Source organism: Telmatherina bonti, assembly GCF_933228915.1.
Source record: "Telmatherina bonti genome assembly, chromosome: 22".
Taxonomy (NCBI): domain Eukaryota; kingdom Metazoa; phylum Chordata; class Actinopteri; order Atheriniformes; family Telmatherinidae; genus Telmatherina; species Telmatherina bonti.
This window is the reverse complement of record NC_136631.1, coordinates 18,428,230-18,454,540: the sequence shown is the minus strand read 5'-3', so window position 1 is coordinate 18,454,540 and position 26,311 is coordinate 18,428,230.

The window sequence follows — 26,311 nt, the reverse complement described above, 5'->3', positions numbered from 1 at the left end:
GAAACTTCCCTGTGTTAGGCTGGAGGGTTAAAGGCAGAGTCGTGGGGTTGTGCATCTGTCTGAGAGGATGTGTGACTCTGCTGCCCTTAAATCAGCCTGAAGAACATAATTAAATTTGTCCAACAGATAAATGAAACCTCAGGAGGAGAAACTTTTTACAGTAACTAATTAATAAATACATTTTAATAAAGAATTTTAGGATAAGGGAAATTCACACCAACAAAGGACGACCTAAAATAAGTATAATTTTATATTAAAAACCCATCCATATAGGTGCAATATGAATATTGTATGACTTACAAATCCTGAAATTGATTTGAGACATAAATTAGAAAGGATTTCTAATTATGTATTACAGAGACACCAAACACCATCTAACGTTATTGACCCATAGGTCTTTATTTATAGTTAATGTACCATCTTTAGTTGGCCCATAAAAACAAGCCTTGGAAGACCACTACTGTAAACCCAAAAGAAAAGTTTGTAAATCCAGAGGTCAGCCAGCTGTGTCAGTCCATAAACATATCCAGCCATCTTCAATCCAAACCACGAAGAGCCTCAGTATTCTGGATGAAAATTGCAGCCCTGTGTCTCACATTAGTCTGCCTGCTCCATGTCTTGGTCTCAGGATGAACAACATAGTAATACTTTGTAATGCTTTCAGCTGAGGTGTTCTAATTGGTTTGGACTTAATTAGTATGGGAGTCCCCCTCTACAAAAGCCCTTGAAAATTAAAGTTGCTGATACATGAGAAACTGCAAGTATATATTTTGTGTAAACAGATTAAACACACTCAAATATGCATGAACACACAGATTTTGTAGAGATGTTCGAATTAATTAAAGCACTTTTGAGTTTTAAATACACCTTAAACACTGATGTGCCGCTAATATCAAAGAGTCAAATGCTTTTCCAACCCTTCTCCCCTTCTCTCTGTATTTTCCTCCCTTTCTCCCCCCTCTATCTTCCTCTCATTGCCTTGCAGGCTGCAGAATGATGTGTCATTTTATAATCCTGTGCCGGCTAAATTACATTAAGAATATCCTCTCATTAATTAAAGCTGCTATTGACAGCACCTGAGATAAAACAGATTATAAGAGCTGAGAGTGAAAACACAGAGCGTAAAGTGCCAGCATCAGCACTTTGTGCGTCTGAGTGTTCCCGAGAGTGTGGGGAAGAAAAGAAAGAGCGTGAGAGGGAAACTGCAGGAAGGAATGGAACGATTTAGATCTGAGGGTGGTGCAGCAGTAAATACTGTCAGCTTCACTCTGTGAGTTAACACTTATGCTTACAGAGCTAGCTTACTTGTGACAGGATTTGGGGCAAATGAATACTTTCCTTTTACTTTTAATATGGTTCCTTACTATTGGTATGCATACCAATGAGCCACAACATTAAAACCGCCTGCCCAGTGTAGTTTTGCTTTGTGCTCCCAAATGAGCTGTGACGCCAGTAGACCCTTGAAAGCGTTCTGTGGTGGCAGGCACCAAGATGCTAGAAGCAAATCATTAGGGGATTGTTAAATGAAAGCTAAAGAAAAAGTACATGAATGCCACAAATATTGCCAAGGGCATCATTGGTAAACTTATAATACCCGCTGTTGCTGTTTCTTTCACTGGGCAAACAAAAGACATTAAGCTGGGGCCTGTACTACGAAACAGGATAAACAGCCTAGCGAGGTATCTCCATGTTTACATCTGGATTTTCAGGATAAGGAAGCTGGTTTATTTCATACCAGGATGTTTTACTATGGCATTGCCTGTCTTGTTATAGAGCAGATTTAGTGTTAAAAAAAAGAGATCAACACAAGTAAAAGCATTGCCTTCCAAACACCCCACTATCTTAGAAAATGAAAAAAATAAAAACATCCCCCAAAGATATCTTGGATATATTTTAACTATCTAAAAAGTGGACATTTACACAATGGAGAGTAATGTGATTGACTAGAGCAGACTACCTGCTTACACTGCTTCATACTTTTAGTGATGGGTCAGCGATGGTTGGTGGAAAATAAGTCCTTTGTAACCATCTATTCTCTAAATTTATATGTGTGTCATACTCTGCAATCCTTGGAAGGTCAGGGTGACTTTGTTCATGTTTACTTTGTTCAGGTTGGAGCTCTGTATGTTATTTTGATATCTGGCCCAAGGTGGCATTAGGAGTCCAGGTGGTCTTGTTTGAAATGGTTTTTCTCTCCAAACTTTGCCCACATGATGTGCACCGACATGCAGACAGGAGCAGAGTAGTGGAGAAATATACAACATCTGAAGAGTTTATAAGAGGAAGTGTATGTGAACTCTAAAAATACTGTCCCAAACATTTATTATCATGTTGTGATTTTTTATTTTAGCCTGAACTATGACCCTCATCAAGCCCGGATGTCTTGCCAAGTGACTATCATAACCAGTGTGCTCACACGTAAACATGGCCACTTGGAAAATGGCATCCAGAAAGGTGAGTGACACATTGCAATAACAATACATATTTTACATTCAACCATGATTATTTTCTAATTTAAACAAGAAATATTTTTATACAGACTCAACTTTGAAGGGAGGAAAGCATTTTATAAATCAACGTTGTGTTGCTGATGAAAGGTTAAACAACATGTCAGTGATGAGGTGGATCTCTTTCGTGTGATTTTTTGTGGCTGTATGTAACAAGACAGAATTATGATTGACCTTTTCAGTTGGAGGATGTGTTGCTTGAACCCATGATAACTGAGGCATAATTATATTCCTCTCTTGAGTTTCACTGACTGTCATGCTTTGTTGGTGTTGGCTTCTCCCTTAAAAAGTCCTTCTTTTATTAAGAGAGTATGATTTAACTACAAGAATACTGACACGCTTTTATATTATAGCTAGTTTTATCGTATCTATTGCTGCCTGAAGCTGACCTGTTGCAGATTACAAACATAGACTATGTTCGTACAAACATGGGGATCTTAAAAACAGTTTTTATTCCTATCTGCTATCCTCCTAGAAATCATGTCTTTAGTGCACTGTCCATCACAAGAAAATGCAAACTCACTATTACTGTGTGCATGAATTCTTTTTGAAAGGAATGACTTAAAATTCAAATGAAATTTTGGACATGTTGTGGACATGGAAATTCTCTTTCTTTAGTGAAAACCACCTTGTTTACATGATTCTTATTTGGGATTGAAGTTGACAAATTTTGGTACATGCTTGTTCCTGCATCACTGAAAGAATCACTGCACCAGACTGGCGGCTGATCAGGTGTTGCACATAGGGCACATCAACAGCTTCCAAGACTAAACGCAACTTTGGCACCAGCTGAAACTCAGAACAGCACAAATAGTTGACAGGAAATGTTTTCAAGACTTCAGTTACGTGATATTTCACCAGGACTTAAGGGATTATCACATTACAGACATCTGTGCAGCAACAATGAGCAAATCTGTCCTGGTTTTCTTGCATCATAAAATGAATTCAGCAGTCATCCAAGCTTGTGCCATATGTTAGTTTGACTTTTGAAAAATTCTTTATACAGTATATATATACTTTTTTTTTTTTAGAGAAACAGAGTAAAACCTGATTAAATCTATGAAGGAAGTAAAATGAAAGGAGATGCCACATTAAAATGTATCAGTTTTACCTCATTTAAACCAAATTCATCATGATACAACTTTACATTAAACACACCCCTCTTCGTGGCTGTCAACACTGATTAATGAAAAGAGATGAGAAGCATGAGGAGAAGAGAGAAAGAAAAAAGAAAAACTTGAGAAAATATTAAGTGAGTCCCAATGGGAATGCATGTTGCCTTTGTATGCATACCGTGTAAAGCCATTGTAGAGTTCGAGCAGGTCCCTTACAAATGAATAAATCACTGCCTTCGGACAAATCAATCAAAGTTCCCAGCTGTTGCTGTGCATGGTTAACTGGTGACAGAGTGGGGAGAGGCTGAGACTCTTGCCTGGATATGCTGTCTACCCCCCTTGCTTTTCTCAAGGCAGGAGAATTATTGTGGCAGATTAGTCTCCCCTTCAGTCAAAAATGTCCCGTATTACCTGATAGCTTCTCACTGGGTGAGATGGTTTCCATCCTGATAGGTTACCTCCCTTTCTCTCAAGAACAATTCAAAGAAGGGATTGTCACTTCTGTAACTTGAGTGTTTGATAATCATTCAGTTTCATAAATTATAGAGGGCTATTTATTTACTTACAGAAAAAGTCAGCTTCTAATGTAGCAAAAGAAAGTCTGTCCACTCCAATATATATATATATATATATATATATATATATATATATATATATATATATATATATATATATATATATATATATATATATATATATATATATAAATAACGAGAGAGAAAACTGGCACCGAAATGACAAAGGCAGACAGGCAGCAAATTCTCATGTTTAGGTCTAGGGAAAGATAATGATTTTGATTAAAACAAATAATTTCAAAATCCTGAAGCAAACAAACAAAAATCATCACAAAAACACACAGCAAAAAAGCAAACAGCAGCCCACAAGAAGCTACACTGTATGCCTAAAGACAGCACAGAGGGTCAAGCAAAATAGTGAATTGAGAATTGTTGCATCAGTTACAGGAAGAAAGGAAATAGTGTTAATAATAAAAGTACTATAATTGATATTTGGACAGTCTTCAATTTGCAAAACCATCAAAAAGCATAAAGGTTTTGTACTTAAATCACACACATCATCATGCTGTTGCATGTGCATCTGATGGATTCTACAGTATGACACAGAGCCAAAACCTTAAGAAATCATCTGCAGATGCATGAAGAACAACATGTCTAGCAGCAGATGGTACCTCCCTAACAAATCCATGATTTTACCGTGATCCAGTCAGTTTGGTATTACATTTAGAGACATAAGCAACTGAAGCATATTAGATTGAATGAGTGTTATCCATAGAATTTAGAACAACCTAATTTTAACATAACTTGAAAAACCTGTGCACAATAGTTTCAACAGTGAGTCACAATGAATATTAATTTTATTCCAGATTTGACTTTGTTATTTACAATTTCATCAAATTAGCAAATGAGGGTTTTTTCATTTTAACAATGTTAATAGTAGCCTGGATAAGATCAGCAAGACAAATACTGGGTTGACTGTGACTTAAATCCTTTGGCTTAACTCACAAGTGTAACCTTGAAAATGCTGTCAGGATAACCTTACACTTGTACAGTAAAGTAAATTAGCAAGTGCTAGCATCATGGATGACAGTCATACATGTGATACAACTGTCAGGTGCTTTGCCTCCAGTGTCACAATGCACTTAACGTAATGGAGACATGAAACATTTTGTCCCTCTCTTGCTCTTTCGCCTCATTTTCCCCAGGACCATATAATACATTCTGACTGTGTTTCTTGACAGTGCCTTGGATGTTGCCGTTTTTTTTTCTGATACCTGAAGTGATTGCGAACCCAGCACCCCACCCAGGTCGTTCCATTGTATCTATCTTGCTGACTGCTGATGTCCTCTGCAGGGAGAAATCACTCTGAGAAGAAGTTTACTTTGTGCTAATCTTATAAATGTCCTGTGTCTCCCCCACTTTGTCCCTCACCATGATGTGGGCATGCAATAAACCACTTACATAAACCTCTCCTCAGAGATAGGCCAGAAGAAAAAAAAAAAAGAAAACAAAAACAGCTGACATGTTAAAAGTTCCACTATGTCTCTCTCTCTCTCTCTCTCTCTCTGTCTGCCTCTCTCTCTCTCTCTCTCTCTCTCTCTCAGGATGCTTTTGATTTCCACCAGGAATGCTTTATTTGGATCCTTTATTACATGTGCTGTCCGAAAGTCTTGAAGGGCGGTTTTAATATGTGAATTCTCTGCTCTGCAGAGTGTGAAACAAGTATGAGGCAAAGTGAAAAATGCTGGCATTTATGAGGCCACATGCATTTCACTGAGCCACTTGTTAAGTGATCAATAAAGGCTGGCATGAGAATGAGGAAGGTTACTGCTAAGGGACAAGGAAGACTTATTTTACTATTTCATGCTACTCGAGTCCATGATGTGATTTTCTCTAAGACTTTAAAACATTTAACAGCTTTTTTTCTTTATTTTTTTTTTTAAACAACAAACACTGAGAATAGTATGTGTTAAATAAATAGCACGATGTGTGTTACCTCACCATCAAACTCTACTAGCCTAAATGGAGACTTTATATTAAAGATGAAAATACCATCTTTCCATCAACTGCTGAAAAACATTTTTACTCATGCAGTTATTTTGGGTTTATATGCATTAAAAATGATTTTCTACGCTGAGAAATAAATCAATGAATTAGATATTTTGTTGGTGTTTTAGATGCTTTGTAACAATGTCACAAACTGCTGTGAGACTTTGCTGACGTGATAAACGTTTTACTGACCGATGAAAGACAACCAGGCAAATAGAAAGACAAAGGCAAACTTTGTGGGTAAACAGAGTAACTTCACCATTCCCATTACTGAGATTTGTGGAACACAATAAGAAGGATCAAGCATCCTACTTACGGAAATTTTCCTTCATTAGACGACATAGTGAAGACTGCTCTTTTCATTGTGATTTTGCTATTTGTGTTGTCTTTTATGCTTTTTTTTTTTTTTTTTTTTTTTTTTTTACACCATCTGTAGTTTGGTGAATTGATGTTTCATGTAAAGCATTGAATTGTCTTGTGCATGAAAGGTGCTATACAAAAAACTTGCCTTGCCTGATTAATATCATTGTCATGTTTATGAAATATACAGTGGATGTGGGCACTGGCATCTGTTGCTTATCAGGATAGAATAAACACAATCGCTCACAGTAACTTGTGCTGATTGACACAAATTCTCAGGGAACAGGAAGACCCTAACAGTGGAAGTCAAATGTTCCCCACAGAGATAGTGGATTTATCATAATTAAGATGAAGAGCTCAGATTTTTCTTTAATCTGTCCCCTATTTTCCTACTCATGTCACAGTAAAACTAATATCTTAGCACGGCTGGCAGTGTGTGGCCTTTCGCTGCATGGCATCCCTTCTAATACCAAATAAAAAGACCTGACTGCATTTTCTTTTTTCAATATCTACTTATTTTCTTTGTCTGTTATTTGTTGTCTTCCACAGATTTACAATAAAATCAATATAAAAGATTGATGTACAATCTGATTTTTAAGTCATATAATTGATTACAAATCTCAGCCATCCAGCTGAATTAAATACTAGCTGGGTTTTCATACTAATATATGTTAAATTAACTCTAATTTTCCGTCTCTGTGCCCACCTCCCTGTCTGTCACATGCTTAGATCCATCTAAAAAAAGGAAAATTATATAAAATATTAGCAGAGCATAGAATGAGTTGCTCTTTTTCCCATTATCAGTATTTAGCAACAGATGGAGTTTTTCTTTTCTTCTTTTTTTATAAGCTAACTTTTTTTAGAAGACTCCACCAACTATTGCCCTACACTGCAAAATGCTTAAATCCACATAATAATTTGCTAAATAAGTTATGGGACCTCCTATTTTCTGTGTATCCCGATGATAGAGTGGGGAAAAGGAAATCTGGAAGAATAAACGCAGCGATTCCCGCAAAGCTGCAACAAACCTAGCCAGATGGAAGCCCCTGCCATCCAGTGCTCTCCTGGTTTCTTGCCAAGAACCTCAGCCATTGTTGCTCTATTGTTTCCTTTATTTACCACCAGTCCATCAATATGATTGACAAGATGCTCTAAATCTAGTCTGTTTAATAGAATATACATCTCTGGAAACAACACAATTTCTTCCTGTCATATTGGAGTGAGGAAAGCCAAGATGCTGCAGTGATTATTCATCTCATTTGTGTGCATTAAGTGGTATCAAGGTTACAGGTCAGAGTATGTTTAATCCTTTATCTTTTTGGTTCCTTAAAATGTTTCACCTCTCGCCTAAGCATTTCTTTTTTGCTTCAGTTCAAAAGGACTTACATGCCAATTTATTAGAGGTAATACAATAAATATGTTTTGTTTTGTACACAACCTGTTGATTACAAAGTTATTTATTGAATAGTTTTACATAAGAAACTTTTAAAAAGTAGACATTGACTAAGTTTATTAAATGCAGTATTATTTGTGTAATCTAAAAATACTCTATTTCTGATTTTTGTTTTGAATTTTCTTTGTAGGTTGAAATGTGCAATCACAACTACTGTCACGAAAGCACACTGTTTTTTAAGGTTTATATGACTTATTCATATGGAACACACCAATTAAAGTCAAAAGATTTTATTTTATATTTTCTTGGAACTTTTAGGAAAAGAAATGGAGCCTGAAAATGTTAGTATCTAGGATTAATGCAACAATTAAAATAATTGTAAGGACCATTAAATGGAATATAGCTTCAAAGTCATGGGAGCTGCATTAGTGGAATAAAACAGTATTTGGTTGCTGATCTTCAAAATAAAAAAGGAAACGTAGAAGTCAATTTCCACTTAAACTGTGCTTTTTAGAAAGGTTGGTTTATTAATCTCATGGCCTAAAAGTGACAACATAAAGGAAATAATTCATTCTACCGTGATTGTTATTCCAGTCCTGTCACTGTGTGTGGGCCCATTGACTTTTCCTCATTTCCAATCTCTGATTGGTGAGTCCAGACATATAGGCACCATCAGCATTCATTACCTGATCTTTTCAAGTCTTCTATTCACAACTTTTTATAACTGCTCACATCCCTCCATCTTCTCTTGTTAATTCTTTTCCCCCCCATCTCCACTGAAGCTCCCACACCACCCAGCACCATATGATGTGCCATCATTCACGTCAAGAGAGGTATTCTCTCTCTGAATGGGATCATAATCAGTCCAGCTTTACTTTTAATAGCCCAAGTGACAATACCTTGCATGTGCATATGGGTAAATGCGTGCGTGTCTTTCTGCATCTGACACCTCTGTGGCTGCATAGATGAACATGGACAGATGTGCCCACTGGAGCAGAACTGCCCAAGCGTGCAGAGACTCAGACATTAATGAGATGGTGACAAAACTCTCACTCTCAAATTAAAGAGAGTGAAAAGAGGCCATTTAAAACGGAGGGAGAGGGAAAGATGGGAAAAGACATGAATATTCTGAAGGGAAGTTGATTTGGAGAGAGAGGAGCGGCTGCAGAATTACTGAAAGATTAAACTATAAAGTATGTAGATATTCAGCAATTAGGCCTAAAAATCAATACAGACTGATCCAGAACAAAGAAAATGCATTTAAAACACCAGTAAGACACATGAAACCAACTTCCAAAGTATTTACAAAGAGAATTCCCCAAAAAGTTGGGGAGCTGCAAAAAATACCAATCATAACTGAATGTTTTACAAAGCAGTAAAACTAGTACTTTAATCAAAACAGTACTTGAATCAAAATAGAAATGAAAGAACATCAAATGTTAGATGTGAGAAATTTTCCAATTTGTAAAAATTTTAAGCTCATCTTAAATTTTACATCAGCATCTCAAAGTTGGGATGAACTCAGCAAAGGAATGAAAGGTAAGTCTCTGATGACCGCAGAGTAGACGCTGTGACTCGCCTTGTAGTTTTCTATGTGGAGACTGCATTTTACCCTGGAATTCCTGTCAAAAGTGACCATATCTATCCATCAGTGTGGTGGACTGGTGATCTGTTCAGAAGCTAGGGTAACTGGCATCAGGTGGGTAAAATGACTGCATATAAAATAGTACCTTAAAGAGCAAGATTTAGAAATCTCCACTGAATGAAGATTTAAACCGCATTATTGGTCAAATCAAAACATTGCTCCACATAAACAACCATTTAACTCATCTCTGTTGAAAGATATGACCCTAAAAGAACAGATCTCACCTCTAAAAACAGACAAAAGGCCTAATTATTGAAGAAGCTGGGATGGCAAGTGGAGAATAAAAATATACCTATGCTAAAACTTTACTCTGTTTTCCAGGTTGCTTGACTGAGTTACAATTTGCTGGCACTTTTTCACGCGGCTGGTACAGTTCGTTCTTATTTATGACCTCTTTCAGACGAGCACCTCTTTCCATTTATCTGATGGCAAATGAATGGGTTGGTGTCGTGCCATGTTTGTGCCTGTGAGTGACACTTGAACATCTGCTTGGATTAATGGCGCTGTAGGAGGGACGAAAAAATAAAACTACTGAGTAACCAGCTCAGGTTTTATCCTTATGCAAGTCAATTACTGATCTGTTCATCAATAAATCAGAGCTAGCATGGACGCATATTGTTGGTGGGAGAATAAACAAAAGTAAATGTTGAAAGGAAACACTGCTGAGTCAATGCTTTTATTATTGAAGTCTCAGGCTTTCTCCCTGACAAAGATCCATGGGGTTTTGTATGTTTTCAGTTATCAAACAGACAATTTAACACCACTTTCTCTATGTTTTCACTATTTTCAATGTGTGTTTTATACCACAGCTATAACAAACCAATAAACTTAACTGAGACAGTTTAGCTGTACTCTACGCAGATTTCTTCTGACTACACTTTAGCTCTTTTTGTCAATTATAAATACTTCATCAGACTGCTTTTTGATATTGCTGTGGACAGCTAACCTGTTAGGATTTTTGAGAAAATGGAAGTGAAAATGCAAATGGAAATGATAAAGTAACATTTTTTGTCTTCTGCTATAACTAAATTACAACCTAACAACAACTTAAAAAAAAAAAAAAACATCCAAAAACACAGATTACAGCTGAAACACTTTAACACAGCTAATAAAGCCAATAACTTAGGTATTGTTTTCCTGATGCAGCAAATCTCCGTTTTTCAGTCAATGAGTAAAAGTCCAGAAACAAAAACAACTGAGTGAGTATTCAGCAGACATTTTTCCTTCATTTAGCTCAAGCACTAAACAAGTAAATTGTTGCAGAAAAAATACAGGGGTACTAATTCAGATGTAACACGAACATGATTACCTGCCATATTCATGTTTGAAGTGAAATGACTGAGCAAAGGGATTTATGACACAGTAAAAGGGGAAAAAAAATCAAGACTACTAAGAAATCGACAGAAGCGATAATTTTACTACAAGAGCTTCATCTGTTAAAAGTGATGAACAGACACAATGAAGATGACAATGAATCCAGATCATGCCCATTCATAACTCTGTCAAAGTAGAATATAGCTCTAATGTGTCACTGTGTTCATGGACAATGATTTCTGGAAGTGTTGCTGAGCGGGAGCAGTGATTTCTTTGACAGAATCATACCTGCTTTGAATGCAATGCTGCCAGAGGGCCAGAAGACTGCAGGCATCACATATTGATTGCTGCGTCTGTTGCACACCGTGATTTCTCTACATTCTCATCATTTAGTGATATCATATACTGTAGATTATGCAATATTATCTTTTTTTCTGAAATAGTTTAACAATGTATGTGCATTGCTTGCAGATTGCTGATCTTCCAAACCTATTTACTATTGAGTGACTTTGTTTCTCTGCGAGGTTTTATTCTATACACAACTCGCTGCATGCTCTTCCAGCTGCTTCTGTAGAGTCTTCCTTACTTTTCCAAGCTTTTGTTGCCCCATCCTAGCTTTTTGTTTAGATGTGTCACTGCCACCAGATTCAAGAAAAGTACATATTATTTCTCACTGTCAACATTAACTATGTTTTCAATGACCTGCTGTGAGGATTATATTTGCAAAGCCTTGCGTTTTGCTTTGATGTGAAATCCTATACTTAGAATATTCATTCATTCATTCATTTTCTGAACCGCTTATTCCAATTCAGGGTCGCGGGGAAGCTGGAGCCTATCCCAGCTGGCTTTGGGCGACAGGCAGGGTACACCCTGGACAGCTCGCCAGTCCATCGCAGTACTTAGAATATGACCAGGCTTAATGGTAATTCAACTGCTGGACTAACTTGGACAAAGACCGCTGAAAAACTTGCCTTTGCATGTCAGACAGGCCACATAGTTGCCTGTTTTTAAATCTCCTCATTAAACCCACACATTTTCATCGCTTTTTGAAACTCTTTAGATGTTGACTTTTTTTTTTTTTTTTATATATATCTTTAAATTAGCCTTTATTGACTTGATTTTGAACTTTTGAAATGTTTTAATTTTATTCAATTTTACTCACTACACATTCAACCTTCTATACAGCCCTTTTCTCCACTGTGGTTGTTTTAAAATTATTTATTAATAAAGTTGGATGAGATTGGTCTTTTTTTATCAGGTTTGCAGTTGTAGCATTTCACCATCTTGCTATAACATGCTGTTGGTTTGGTCCAGTGGATTTGATTGTTTTCTTTATCCCTGCATGTTTGATTGTGGTTTAAACTAAGCTTGATATAGTGTAATAATAATAATAATAATAATAATAATAATAATAATAATAATAATAATAATAATAATAATAATAATAATAATAATAGTCTACAGGCTGAATAGGAATACATGGTGAATGAATCTACTTCCCACCAAGTATATAGAGTATATTTGGTATTTTGCTGTCAGCATCGATCAGCCTATCTCCCTGGACACCTGATGCAGCTTGACCCCAGCAGCAAACGGCCAGTAATTGATCCTGCAGTACTGCTATAGATTCCCATGGCACATGGACTCCATATATATGTGTATGTCTTCTACATGGGCCTTTGACTGGGCTCCTAGCAGCACACACAACCTATACAAACCTTTCCATTGCATTCAGAATTTACACAAAGGCTACAATGGAAGGCAGAGTACAAACCCTGTACATACATTCATCTGTTTTCCACACAGATGCATATTGCTTTCTGCTTCACTCCTACTTATTTTCTATCCATACTGTTCACAGGACTTAGCCATTATTGATGAAATCTCTCTTTTTCAGTCAGGTTTTATTCAGGCTGTGTTGCGAGTTCACCTGGTAATCACACAGCCCCTGATTTTTATGTAGATAAGAGCAAACTGCAGCTCCTCCAAGTTGTTTCAATGCTCTGCCACGCTCGATTGTGTAGCCATTTCAAGCCACTCACTCACCATAAAAGAGCCCATTTCAATTCCATCCAGTTTGAGACAGACATAGGAAAGAGGGGTGTGCCAATCTAAAGCCTCTTTCTTTCTGTTGGTGAAAGATTAACAGCTGCCAGGAGGCAACCAACTCCTCCCTAAGAAAAAAAAAAGAAGACATGCACACTTTTACAGGGTCCACACAGTATCACACAGATTTTCTATGACTATATAGACATACACAAACATACAAGCGTAAGCTAATTCACAGAATCTGATCTTTATAGACACAGTAATGAACAAATACAGAAACTTCAATCACAGCCTCGTCAAAGCAGTTGCAGTTCTTTTCAGTTCCTGTATCTGCAATTCAAAGCGCTGTGGGTTTTGCTTGTGCCAAATTACAAGCTCCATTTGCCAGCCTAATTAATGGTTCATAGCATTTAGTGAAATTTATTGCCACAGCCCAGGCGCATGCCAAACCAAACAGGATAGACCTCACAGATAACTGTAAACTTGGTCACGTAACCTGACACCTTGAAAAAACAAACTTGTTTCAGGGAGTCTGTTTATATACTCCTATTTTCCCTTTGTTTCCTCCTTTTTCTTTCTGCCTCTCTTCTCGCTCCACTGTGTCGGCTGACAGTTACTTGACTGTTTCACTTCATGGTCTCCATGTTGATGGTTGTTAAGAGGGGAAATTCAGACTCACAACCTATCCCTTTTGACCGCAGTTCATTGTATGTTTGTCAGCGGGTGCCCTTGTGGTCAATACTGTTTAGATGCACATCTGAAATGTGAATCCAAAGGAGAGGACATAACAGGACAAGAAAGGGCATGGTTTTCAAGCTAACTCCCACAAAACATCCAAACAGTCTTCTTAGTTCCTTGGGGAGATTAAAAAAAAAACCCGAGAAACATGAACAGCATGAATATAAACCTACTGAGCAAACTCTGACTTTTACTGTGACAAAAGCAGAACACAATAAAACCATGAAAAGCTTTAAAAATTCACTATGTTTAAACAATGTCTAAAATTGTTTGTTAATTGCTCAAATAAAATGAAACATGCACACATGTGCTGTACCAATCTAATGTCTGGACACAATTTGTCCAAGAACTTTTGACTGGAAGTGTAAGGCTGTAATTTAAGGAATAAAAGATGCCTTTCACTCAGATGTACTGGTGATTCCAATTACTTTTTCAGAATTTTTTTTATTCCTTGAGGCCATCTCAGTCAAAAAGAGACGTTTTTCATCTAGACTGAGAATTCTGGTTAGTCTGATTGCAAATAAATAAAATCCTGTGGCCAACTGCTCAGTGAGCACACTTGTGATACTTCTCCAATAAAATATATTTCAATGACTTACAGTTCATGAACTTGGTTTATATTTTAATACAGGCAATAAGCAGTTCCTACTCTGCAACTTGTAACTGTTGGTGTGTTAGACTGCCAACACATCAGCTGGTAGCACGTTGTCTTTGCCACTATGTTGAGTTTGTTTTTGGGTATTAAAACAGTCTTAAAACAAAATGAGCAATATAGGCATGCAGGAACATATGGGCTGCCTGAGTTGTAGCTAATCAATGTTGAACAACATATTTCTGGAGATTACTGTAATGTAGAAGTGACAAACTTACAAACACTGAATTGTTGTTCTGTGACTGTTCATCTAACTCTAATTTGCTGCTGTCATCTATTATGAACTAACCAGAAAAAGTCACAAAATCTGCAAGTCACAAAAAAAACAAAAAACAAGAGTAATTCTGGACTGGCTAATTTTAATGTTTAATGTTTAATGTTTAATAAAAACTACACTCGTCCATGTAGTGTTTTGAGTGTGTTTTGCTACATCTTGGCTAATATGGATTGATGGATAGTTGATTTTGAGTTTACATCACTAAATTCTTACGTACCTTATTTTATATACGTACATTGGTATAACTGTTTGAAATGTAGTCATAAGTTTCCACAAGTGTCTTTTATGTTGCCATGGTTGTTAAATTGTTTTATCCGCTTCAGAAGTGCTGACATGGATTGGCACAGCTGTATTGCCCATGAAACCTGACACACTCACACAGCCTTGCTTCACTGCCATCATATGTAAACCCACCAATGCTACAAGTGAGCCTCCATTATCATTTTCATTTTCTTATTCTTCTTCTGTCCAACTTGAACATTTGAACATGCATTTTTGATAGTTTATTGTACTTTTTCTTCTGAAAAGCATTTGTGGTTTCGTTACGTCATGGTACTTTTGAGTTTTAATGTTTGATTATTTCTTTAATAACCGAGTTTCATGAAAGCAGACAATTTCATCATAGACATCTAATTTCTGAAATACAAACATGTTTCACCTAAATGTAATGCATGTGAAACTTTTACAGATGTGACAATGACCAGAAATCTAGAAAGAAACTAACCAAGAAAGTCTTATGGACACAGAAAGGAAGATAGAAAAAAATAAAAATCAGAGAAGACCTTTCATGTTTCTAGGCGAGTGTTGCAAGTTTTTGACTAACTTCTCATGGGAACCGCCTTTTGTTGTAGGTAGAATCAGTGCTTCAATCCCAGCAAGGTCTGAATGAGACACAAAGGGATGCAAACACAACTGTGTTGCAAAATGATCAATGACTTGTTCAAGGAATTAAAAAGAGGAGGTTTGCTTCATTAGCACACATTCTTAATCTCTGACTATGGCTGCATTCAGAGATAAATCGCTAAGGGGCACAAATCCAACAGAAAGAGTAGAGCAAAGCAAATAAAAACTATATATATATATATATATATATATATATATATATATATATATATATATATATATATATTTGTATATATGTGCGTGTGTTTTTTCCACAACCCAGCATACTTTCAAACACTACAAGTAAGTTTTTAATGGATCCCTGGAAAACCTAAATCATACAAGTGGGCCACAAGAATTTACTGCCGAACATGTCATATTCTCCTCAGAGGCTGGCCATTAGTAGAAAAGAAACTGGACTGGGTTTAACTTGTCAGGCAGCTTCAAAGAAGACTGTGTGGGCCTCTCGGAAGCCTCCCCGGCTGATGGAGAATTATTGATTGTGTGTTCAGATATCTTGAGGCGCTGGTGTGTAACACTGGGGTTTAAATTCAGCCCTAATGCTCAGCCCATGCATAATTTATGTAGTTCCCATCAAAAGGTAGAAGCAATGCAAACTAAAGGGGTCTCAAGAAGCTTTTTGTTGAAAGTTTTCACACATCAACAAGCTTAAAGCACAGTATGATTTTACAGCAATAGGTCAGAATCCATGCGAGAGAGAACAACATAAAAATTTACCAAGTGAGGAAAGTAGCGGTTGAATGTTGCTTTTAATGTTGTTGTGAAACGTATATTGTGATTTATCTTTTATATATGATTTACTTTTGGAACAAGGAGCATATAAACATTTTTTTTTACCAACTTATTAATGGGACATTGTAAATGCATGCTCTGTACTGCTTTTTGTGGCTACTTTCCCAGGCATCTATAATGAGCTTTACAAATAAGACACACTCAACTGGTGTTTAGGGTAATATTCTTTCTATGGTACTATGCTTAGTGTTGCATTTAAAACCATCATGCAGTGGCTGAATAATGAAAGGACCATCTAGATATTGATCTGTCTGTCCTTATTGACCAGAGCTGCCCCCAGCTATGCTTTTCCACATGATAAGGACATTTATTTAGATAGAGAAGCACATTTACTTTTAATTATGGAACACTGAAAAATGAGCTTTGCTTATAGGAATGAAATAATCATAAAACCCTGCAGCATTGTCACTATTCAGAATTTAAAACTAAATCTGTTCACAAGCACAGAATGCAGGTGTATCTAAAATAAGTAGAAGATAAGCGTAAGTTAGGATGTTAAGGTATAATGAGAGGCATTCTTTGAAAAGTTGTAGTTTCTTCAAAGACATGTGTCTTGTTAAAAAAATTCTCATCTTTAACAATAACCAAAGAAAAGTCTGTTCACATGGTTACAGGATATATTTGATTCAGACAAAAAACAGCAAGAAAATAAAAGGCTTTATTACAGGTCATCAAACAAAGCATTTTATCTGGTTGGTACACAAGTTTGACCTTAACAATGTGCAAATGGACCAAGCTGGACAAAGAGTGTCTTTCAGGACTGTGTAAACATAACATAAATATATCTATTGAGGTGATACTTTGGGATCTGGCCTGTTTTATGTCTTGCATGAGTCAAAGTTGTGAATGTAAGACTTATTAGACATCAGAATCTATTTTCCATGGGTTATTACTGTCTGCTACATTACATCATTTATAAAATAATCTTTAAAATGTTAATATTAAAAGGTTTTGGGTTATTTTGGGTGAAGCTGATTATGGAGAAATAATTTAGGAAAGCTGAATAACAAAACATTTGCTGGGAAAATGTGAGTTTTTTTTTTTTAAGGAAAATGGAGGAAAAAACAAAAAACAAAATGTATACGGAAGCTTTTTATAATCATAGTGGGTAGAATGAGTAACACCCCTGCATACTGTTTTGTAACAGAACCATTTAATACTTATTTACTTCCTTTCCCTCCCTAAGAGCCCAAAGTTGATGGGATTATCTGCTCTTTCCCGACCTAGAGGGCCGAATACAAATGCAGAGAAGACATTGTTCTTAATACCCAAAGAAAGGCACAAATATGTCCTAACGAACATTATGAATCTGTCTACCATCCAGGGAGTTTTCTAGCTCAATACCTTGATTATATCCAACCCATGAAAAGGAGAAAAGAGTCCCATAACTGTCTCAGAATGCTTTTTTCTCTTCCTGACACATAAGATATTGAAACAGGCAACAGAATTGAACTTCCAACATCTGGTATCAGGGTAGACTTTACCCAAATTTACCACACAGAAAAAACAACAAACTAAGACTTCAAATCAGGCAGGATGATCAAAATTAAATAATAGAATACATGAAAACATGTTGCCGGTCTTAAGGAGTCTGAATTTCAGATGATAGACTCAGATGATCGGGTCACAATTTGGTGTAAACAAACTAAAAGTATGCGTCCATCCTGCCTTGTATCATTGATTCAGGCTGCTGGAGGTTGTGTAGTGGTGGTGTGGGGAGGTATTTTCTTTGTATATTTTGGGACCCTAATGCAACAGTTGAAAGTCACTGAAACTCTTTAACCTACTTGAGTATTGTTGCTCTTTGTTTTTTTTTTCCCTTTATGGCCACAGTGTACATATCTATCAATGGGTATAGCAAGGCAAGACATGTCGATTTGTACGGCACGATTCAACACTACGGTGATTCTGCAGGATAATGCACCATCTAACAAAGCTCAGAAACTGTTGAACTGGTTCTTGAACATTAAATTAATTCAACTTTATCTCAACTGGCCTTCACAGTCACCAGATCGCTGTCCAATGGAGCATCCTCAAAATGTGGTGGAACAAGAGATTTGCATCATGATTGGTGTTACACAGCAAATGTCTAATGCTTTTATACCAATATAACCCAAAACATCTGAAAGGCTGTTTAAAACACTCGTTGACAGAAAAAGGATCCAACCTGGAACTAGCAAGGTGTACTTGGTGAAAATGACTGGTGAGTGTATTTACATAAATATCACATAATTCCTAATGTGCCTGTTGTGGAATGAAAAAGAAAATATTATTGAGATGAGCCGATAATGGTGGGTGGTAGTGGCTCAGATAGCAGGGAAGGTCAATGACCGGAACGCTTGTGGTTTCAGTCATGTTCCCCCTTCTCCCACTCAGTGAGTACAAATGTTCAGTGGTGGTCAGAAAGGCTGTTGGTGCAGATTTTTCTATGGACACACATGTAGTTTACCATCATCAAGTGTGGATGACTAAGGAGAACAATGTAAAGCGCTTTGAGTGCTTAAAAAGTGGAATAGAGAAATAATCCATCCATGCTGGAACATGGATCTAACTTAGTTCATCTTTTATTTTATTAATCTCTTTTTCTCACACTACAAAAGTTTGGCCTCACTTTCCTATTCAGTATCATGCTTTTTTACTCTAATGTTCTATTTAATATCCCCTGACTCTTTTCATACACTTGATCAATTGATAAACCGTGGACACTTGAGTTGTGTACAGAGAATGTATCCCACACTGCGAAACATTACCTGATGTCAGAGAAGTTTTGTAGAGATTGTTTCCACCTTTTTTCAGAGTGCTTTTCTCACTTTGCATGTATTTTTTGATTGATTGTTATTTATTTATTGATTTAAAAAAAATACAGCAGTATAAAATGTTTCTTGCCTGTTTGCGGCAGAAGTTGATTTAATTCTCTTCCCTTCAAAAGTCAACTGTCAGCACAAACCTCTGGCTGCAGCTGTAATCATTGTGAGGCTTCAGACAACACAGCCACATACAGAAAAGCCCGTGCAGCTCGGAACATAACAGGTGGTGGAACACGGCAAGAGTTTAACTATTTTTTTTTCCCTTTCTTTTATTTATACCCACTGCTCATTATGCCCTCATCTGTGTCTGGCGCAGCAGGGGGCTGGATTTTGACAGTGCCCGTCCTCATTACTGGCAGGTGAGCACCTGAAAGATGAGATTCATCCTGACACTCGGGGTTGATTCTCACCTCCATTAACACCAGCAGGAGGTCTCCATGATCTGATTACAGGAGAGAATGAATATGGGAAAGAAATGCAGAGAAACAAGAGAGGAGGGAAGAGGAGGGGAATGTGAAGGGGGGGGGGGGGGGGGGGGGGGGGGGGTAGGTGGACATGTAGGTGACAAGGCAAGGATAGGAGGACAGGAAAGGGGAAAGAGAAGTGGTTGGATGATGAAACGGGGTGGCTGGGGATGCTGTAGGTGATGGTGGTGGGGGCTGATGACAGCAACACTTGTCTGGAGTGCATAAGCCAGCAGCTGTGGGGCCTAATGATGGCACACGGTTCGGTAGGGGCGACTAGCTGTGATCAATACCACCTGATGAGGTGTCTGAGTTCCCTCTGATGTGCATCAAAATGGAATATGTTTTTCCTCCCCATTTAATCGATGGGAAGAGTGTGAGACTAATTGGGCAAAATTGCAGGGGCATTTATTGATTAATCAAGCAGAAAAATGAGAGGAGAATATCAGAAGCCAGAGCCTCGACATGCGAGGGCAACGACATGGTGTTTTGATTGGTGAAATAAATCAATACCTTCAAATCATTGGCTGGCGCATAAAAGTCAGAAGGGCATGAAATATTTAAAGGTGCCGTGGCAACAGCACCTGCAGATTCACAGAAAGCTGAATAAAAACAGACTGGCATCAATTTTGAATGCCAGACAGTCACGTACTGGAAATCACTCCAGTGGATGACAGGATCTTCCTTTTTCCATTCCTCTCGTGTACACATCCTTTTCAATATATTGTCAGTGTGGCATGCTTTAGCATGGAGCATGCCTTATAGATTTTTGGATGTTTTCCTCACCATGGAAAAAAAAAATCTCATGGTGCTGGCCCTGTTTTACATTGTGGGAATGCATTTGTTCATGGTAGAATGTCACACTGGGATCCTGTGAAGGACAGGAATTGTGTGTCTATAATCTCCCGTCTCTGTAGCACCGAACCCCCAGGGAGAGTTGGATCAGGCCACTTGATTCAGTCTTTTAGTTCCACTGTGGCATATGCTACCATAAAGCAGTGCAAAAGCCCTCTCCCTTGTTGAAGAAGATGGAAATAACTTTAATGGGGATGGGGGTGGTGAGGCTACCGCTATCACCAGTCCACCGATATGTTTCACGTCAAGGTGCATTTATACTTTTTTGCACTTACATCTGTAGTGTTATGAAAAATGTGCTACAGCCACAGTCAGTTTCACCTTCTTTTTAACTTAAAAAAAAACAACAACAAAACAGAAAGAAAATGAAAAATAAAACTGTTTTTCAGTAGAGAGGGAAGAGGCGGACAAAAAGGAGAGAGGGGAATCTTGGATGAGCCTGAAATTTCTGGACGTTCCTTTGTAGAAAGATAGATGCAATATAGAAAGCATGATGAAATCGGCAGCAACATGCAACGGAGGCAAAGGAAGCTGGCGGAAGAGGAGAGCCATGGATTTGATGAGGGTGGACGAGGAAAAAGCAGCTATGTCTACTGAGGTCACTTAAGTGTCGTGGTGGAGGAACGCTTAGTGACTTGCACGCGCAATTTACTTAAGGAGATGTTGACAGTGTAGAGGCCACTAGGAAGCGGTTGATAAGTGTCTGGATCATGTATTGACCTCTCGGCGTCCTCACATCGCTGCTGACGGGAGTCAGCAGGGAGGCTGGGAGTCTATCTCTCACAGCTCCTGGCCTCTGAATGTCTGTCAGCAAAACGACTCAAGGCCACATTATTCTGATTGGAAGCCCATCGGGTCTTGTTGTTTTGACCCACTACAGTCCTGTTTACATACTAATGAGCCATTTATTCACAAACACCCGTGTGAGCACACGCAAACACATACACTCACTATGAGGAATGAATAGTTTGAACATTTTTGTTCACATGCTCAGATGTTAGTCTGCACTTACATTTGTCCATACACACACATGTTTTGAGGCTGCATAGTTTTGGATGGACGGTGTAAAGTTGAATCAAATCAATAGATTTATGTAACTTGCCCGTTCAACATTTAGGAATTTTAGGAATCCCAATAAATATTTAAACTATAAAAGTTAAACAGGGGGTGCACAACTTGGATATAGATTGTAATATGTCAGATGCTCATCTGAAATGATAGGCCAGATTTGCATGTTTACATTTGGGAATTAAGGCAAACAAAGTTTTTTTGACCAACTTCATTTTAAATGGAAAAAGTTGTGCATTATAATAGGTCTGGATAAGTTGTTACATTACCAGTCTGAGATTTAGACACATTTTCACAATAGATTTATTGAGTCAAAACCTCTGACTGGAACTGTATGACCCTTTTCCCAAGAGCTTGTTTGAGTACCAACAGACCAAATTAGAAGAGCATCTCCTTTATTTTCAGTCACCTCCAAATATTATCAACACTTAGAGCACAACGCTGATTTCTGGAGCAAGCAATGAAACTGACAAACTTCTACACAAACAGACTTCATTCAGTTTGGTACAGCAGTCACACTTTCTTCTCCAGAACCCCACTGCGTTGTGATCTCAGCCCCCTCCTGTTCACCCTGTGCAGCCATACCTGATACATAGACATGAAGACATGTCAGTCATAAAGTCTGACCCCATTACAATCGTCAGCTGGATCACAAACAGTCATGAGAAAAATTTTGCAGTGCAGTGCACAGATAACAATTAATTGTCAACATTTACTAAACAAATGAGCTGATTGTTGATTTAAAAAAAAAAAAAAAACAAAGACAGAGATTATCTGTCTGCACAGTTGAAGCTGATGAACTCAGGTTTGTAGTAATCAGGATAACCCAGCTAGGTGATCACAAATTCATTCATTTCAGGGAAAGAACCAGGGACTTTCATACTTTGAGGTGACAGTGCTAAACATCACACCACCATGCTATATAGTCATCAAGCATCCCCATCCTAATTAGAAAAGCACAGAAATGTCTGTATTTCTTGAATAGTCTTGTTGCCTTTACAAAGGATCAACAAAAAGAATTCAAACTGGCAACATCGCAAAGTGGCATTAAGTACATACAACCCAATAACATGGGGGCTCCACAGCAACTGATTAAAACAGCCAACAACATTATCAGTCCCCATCTACAGCACATCGCTGAAATTGATGAGATGAGGTGTCTGCACAGAGCCCAAAGGATGCTAATAGATAACACCCACCCAGTCACAGCCTGTTCACCCTGCTGCTGTCTGGCAACCAATGCAAAAATATCTGCTGCTGTACCAAAAAAACGAAGACATTTTTTTCTCAGGGTATGAGACAGCTGAATTCATCCCTTTACATTCCACCATGAAAAAGAATTTATGCTGCATACTGATTTTTTGATCAAAAATGAATCTTCTCAACAACAGATGGCGGTGGCCTCAGCAGGACAATACATCCTGCCACAGTGCAAAAGTTGCTCAGGAACTGTTTGAAGAGGATGATAATGAGTTCAAGATGTTCACTTGGTCTCCAGATTCCCCAGACCACAATCTGATTGAGCATCTGTGAGATGTGCTGGAAGAACAAATCTGATACATGTAGGCTGCATATCCCAACTTCCCGCATGGTTTTTTGCTAGCTTCACGATACTTCGAAGAACAGTTCCCAAGATGTTTCAGAACAAAGTTTTTAATATTCAGAGCACAGGGTGAGGAATACAGTTTTCTGCTATAAATTGTACGATCAAGCATGAGAGATGACACGTTTAAAAGTCATTAGCAGTAGAAGGACTGCATTTTTCCGTTCTTATTGTTTAAGAACACAAATGGCTGTATGGTTGTACTTTTCTTTAAGATTGGTCTGTGGTTCAAACAGATTTGAACAGAAAATAACATGTAATTACATTTGGTTTCAGATAGTTTAGCATCTCGTGACATGCTTTTTTTTTTTTTGCAATACAAGAAGTTTTTTGTGTTGTGATGTAAAACAAATGGATATAAAGGTCATGGTTATGGATGGTCACATATTACACTGACTTCTTACTTGTATATCATCATTTCAGGTGTTATATTTATAATAATGAAGATCTATTCATACTATGAACCAAAAATTTATTTTACTACACATTAGACCAGGGCTGTGACTGAAAGTACCACTGTAGCTGCTGACACTATGTTCACTTAGAAGCAAATGCACAATTAGTTAGAATCATTATTGCACCACGATCAGAGCTCAGTTAAAAACAACATGGTACAAACTCCAGCAGACCAACAGTTACTTGTCCCAACAGCAACTTCATACCAACTGTACAGTGAGTAGATAAAGGGGACAATTGTAACTTTCAACTAGCTGGGTTGTTTTCTCAACCTTTCAGACCCTGATCACCCGTTCAGACCAGTTTCAGGGCACAATTCTGATTCGGATATTAGAAGCGGACTTGGTCCACCGACAAACGCAGGTCTCGGTTTGCGTCAAGCACACCTAATACAGAGAGCAGACTACAAAAAAAGTCACCACCTGCATTTGGCGTAGTATTGCATTGTGGCTAAATACATAGCGATCGCATTAAGAGTCCTCTGCCTTATCTGGTGTTCATACTGCGCCCATTATTGCAGTGTATTTCTACTGTATACTTGCATAAGACAAAATAAAAAACCCAAAACAGCAAGAGTTTTCTCCTTCATGAGGGTCTGGGCCGCTCTTTTTTCTAAATACTGGTGCAACGCCACCTTTGGTGAGAATGGGGATATATTATTCTAAAGGTTTGGCTAGTTTTACTAAAGCGCAAAGTGAATATGCTCTTGGTCCACATAAATACACCCCCTTACAACTGAGTTGAGTCCCCAGTCGGTCTGAATCTATCCTGATGTGAAAGCACCCTAAATGGATAAAGATCAATGACTGGTGCTTAAGCTTAAGATAGACTTGCACAATCACTCAGTGTTTCCTAAAATATGTATTTACTTGATTTAGTGGAAACACAATGGCGTATTAGACAAAGATAGCTGTCAGGAATTCCCTGTTTTGCCATATAGAAGCCTTCTGAGTAATTCCACGTTTGACAGTGACGAGTAAAGAACTAAGAAAGAGCTTTCGCCCAAATGGTGTCTGATACACTTGATTTTAAATTCCTGTGTTACAGTGAGTAACTCGGCCTCTTGTTTGAGAGGGAAGCTGCCCAAAGTGCAGCCTCTTGCAAATCTCTGAACACTGGGAACTCAGGTTTTAGCAGGGCAATGGGGATGTAGACAGAGGGACTAGAAAAGCAGACCTGCATTTACAACCTGTTTGGGATTTGGCTATTGCACCGTGACTAACACCCCTACTGTACCACATATGCTCCTGAATTTTAAGTCTGGCATACTGCAGGAGGTACAGGGTTAGCAAGACCAGAGAACAAATGCCATCTGTTAAATAAACAAACACAGAACATCCCACCATCATTTTCCATGCAGAAGGAAAACTTTTCAATCCCTAAAATAAATGCATGCCATTGCGCTTCAACTCCAGACGGCCAATTATGTTTTATTCTGGCACTTAAAGTTTGTGAAGGGGTATAAGACATTGCCCATAATATATACACAAGCAGGCTGTTGCCACAGGATTGCTGCTTAAAAGGGTCCCTTGGGGGTCCTAAGGTGGGGAGGGAAGGTACCTTAGCAAGGCGACAGCCACCTGCCTGTGTCTGCTTATACTGTATGTGTGCCAATTACTCACTGACAGACAGGGAGAGAAGCCTGACAGGCCATAGCTGTTTGGCAGATGCCATACACAAATGCTTCACACCAGCTTGACGTCAATGGACAGGGCTAAGATGGGGGCTCGATCTGACAGCTCAGTTGGACCAGATCCAAGGAGGAAAATATAGGAGTCATGGCAGTGGTGAGGGGATTAATATTGCATTCATCTGCCTAATGAGGATGACGACAGCATGACAGGCAGCTTAAGAATATTGGGAGAAAGTTTGTAAGTCTGTCTCGGTGTTATGAATGTGAACTATTTATGAGGTTGAAAGTATGAGGAGGGAATTTTAGTGTGTTTGCCCAAGGCTGTGTAGTAGCGTTTGCCATTTGGATCTTACGTAAACCTGGCAGTTGTTATACAAGCCAGGAATAAACTGAGCTGCGAAATAATGAAGCACATAGTTTCCCATCCCCCACTAACACACACATTCTCATTTCTTTTCTGTTTCTATACATATGTTTTTTTCTCTTTTTTTTTTTTTCAACTATCCCACCTCCCTTCTCTCTCCTCTTCATGTAGGATTGAAGTCTCGGATGAAATCTGCCAGACATGGTTATAAATTTGCTCATTGTGTCATGTCATTGTTATGCAGATCAGGAGGAATTCTGAAAGCAGCGACTGTATCCTTTTAGTTACAGTACAACCAGTATTAAGACATTCAAATAGTTAGATTCGAACAAAAATATGACTGTAAAAGTAGAAATCTGCTTTTAAAAAAACAAACAATAAAATAACCTTGAGAAAATACATTTGTTTCTATTGAGAATTTTTTTTTTCTTTTCTGTACACAAAAGCAGCCCGACATAACAGGCGTGCATTTCTTGTTTTGTATATTCCATTTCAACATTCATGTTGTGTGATAGTGAGATTCAAGACTGTATAAAACAGCCTTCAAAAGGCAGACAGAGTCTTTCTTCAGTGTTCATTTATGCCACTGTCAGATCCAAAAGAAGAATTCAAAAGAATGACACAGACAGATTTTGTTCTAAATAAAAGCGAGCTCCGGAGTGATTTCGAAAAAGCATGTGCAATGGGAAGATTGGGTGGAATGGAAGAGAGGGGACGGATAAGCATTCTTATCTCCACCACGCTTACAAATG